This window comes from Bidens hawaiensis, unplaced genomic scaffold (genome assembly GCF_021521415.1).
Source record: "Bidens hawaiensis isolate Kalapana, Puna unplaced genomic scaffold, B.hawaiensis_p1.1 tig00036320_1, whole genome shotgun sequence".
NCBI classification, from domain to species: domain Eukaryota; kingdom Viridiplantae; phylum Streptophyta; class Magnoliopsida; order Asterales; family Asteraceae; genus Bidens; species Bidens hawaiensis.
The window spans coordinates 188,526-191,000 of record NW_027496330.1 but is presented as its reverse complement, the minus strand read 5'-3'; positions in this window follow the sequence as shown (position 1 = coordinate 191,000).

The window sequence follows — 2,475 nt, the reverse complement described above, 5'->3', positions numbered from 1 at the left end:
TTTTAACTGAAATTTAAACGATATTCTTTTCTTAAAATACACGTTTAATTCATTACTTAAACATTTATATATAAAAAATGATATATATTATTACAACACACATACTTATATATATATATATACATATCCTTATTCCACATACAACGATACAAAATTTAAATACAAACAACTTCACAACATAAACAACTTTCACACATAACACTTGCATTCCCTCATCTCTTTAGTCCTTCATGTATTTCTTCCCAATCTTGGTTAATTTGGTACATTTCTGAAGAAACTCATATTCTATCTTCTTCTTATTGACACCATCAATGGCTACCTTCTTCCTCAAATCATCAGTTTTGTGTAGCGCTTTATCAAGATGTTCCTCCTGCGATTGCGGGATCTCGTTCGGGTATCCATATCGAGGTGGAGGATTGTGGTAACCCATCATGACAATATCGTAGTGGTTCTTTGGGTTTGGGTACGGCGATGATGTCACGTCAGATGGGTAGTTGAAGAAAGCTTCGGCCAATTCATTTTTCTCGTAGATCTCATTTGATTGCTCTTCAATTGACGAGATCGTGCCTTGTTATGGTGGGAAACTTGATGATGCTTTGTTCCTGAGTTCTTCGAGGTATTGCACATAGGGATCAACGAAGCCATAACTCAAGTTCTTATGGAAGAATGGTTGCACACATCCTTTTCCAGGCGGGCAGTCATAGTCGTATGGTTCTTCCATAGGTGTTGTCACTTCATTGGGGTTTTCCTCCTCAGGGTCCTCTTCTTCCTCTGGGTCTTCGTCTTTTTCTTCTTCAGGATCCTCCTCCTCTATTAATTGACCAGTCTCATTTACTATCAGGGGCATTCGAAAACTCTCATACGGTACCATGACCCTCATTCTTGGCTTTTGGGAAGGCCCTTCATAGTTGTTGGGGTGAGAGTCAACAGAGTCAAAAGCAGAGTTTCCGGTGTGCCATCTTCGTTGGTCAGAGTGTCATTGCATCCAATCGTACGAGTCGGACATAAGTTCCTCCTTGATTTGTTTATTGGAGAGTAAGGCGTACGATGGATGAGGATTTAGTGGTTGATATGTTGGAACTTTGGATGGTTGGTACGTCGGAATCTCGGAAGGGTGATATGTTGGGATCTCGGATGGATGGTACATCGGTATGCTTGACGGGTGGTAGCTTGAATGTCTTGGAGAATAATTTCTTTGCCTTGGTGACTATCGGGTAGGTTGAATGGACATTGCTCGGTTCCAGGGAATTATATTGGTTTGGTTCGGTCAATGAATTGGTCTTGGTTGAAGAAAGACTGGCAGTAATCTTTGCTCATGTTATCTTTTGGTAGGGGTTCGGGGATTCCAGCTCTTCGTTCCTCTCGCATAAATCCATCCATGAGCTTCTTGAACGACATCTATAAGTTGGGTGGTTTAAGATTGAGGAGGGATAGAAAAGGTTTACCAGCCTATCTTGTCCCTATTTAAATTTTAACAAATAATTAAATATTTTTCTTATACTTGGATCGAAGCTTAGGTATTATCTTGTAATACCAAATTTGCTAAGATCGATGGCTCTGATAGAAACACTTGTCACTCCCCAGACCATCGCCTAGGCGTGCGACACTTATGTTGGTACCTTTCTTTGTAAATAAAACAGAGTTACGTATTAAAATAGGAAGTCTTTAAAACATGTGGATTTAAAATATAATATTTACATTAACAAAAGACGGGATTAAAAGTTCCCGTTTAGTGATTGAGTAATATTACTTGTTATTTACAAAACCACCATTTCATATTTTTAATATTTAACAAAAAGATCCGAACCATCGGATATCTTGAGCACTTCGAGCTTCCAAGCCCTATTCTTGATTACTTGCAAAATGTTTAGAAAATACGTCAGCTACACATGTTGGTGAATATGCTGACACTAAAATATTTTCTTTTACTTGATTACCCCTCGAGACATAGTTATGTCCGGCCCAACGTGGCTTAGGAATAACCAAGCTTAAAACAATACGATTATAAACTCAAGTCTCTACACTAAATACCACAGCAAACACCGCAGTGTTCGTCTTAGTTAAGTACTATTCGTATACACATGTTCATGCTCCCCGCAGGAAAGCGTCATATGACCAGGTGTGGTGCGGTGTGCCCACCTTGTATACCATATATGTAAGGATCCAGACAAACGTACACGACAGCCTAAGGCCTAGCGCTTTTACTTATGTTTATAACGTTTTAGTGACACATAGTCCCATGTAAACCTTTTCATTTAATTTATTTGACTCGTTTTAAACAAGTTTGTAAAGTTTGGGGGTGTATTCACCTTTTTGATTTGGATCAGCTTCAATACACTGTCTGAGGGTCTTTCCCTTGTTATCTCGCATCTTTAGTACGAGTATAACTTTATGTTACTCAGATATACAATCCGGCTTAAGACCTTTAGTCTTTTATAATCTTTAGCTCGATTACATTTCCTTTTTACTTTAAAA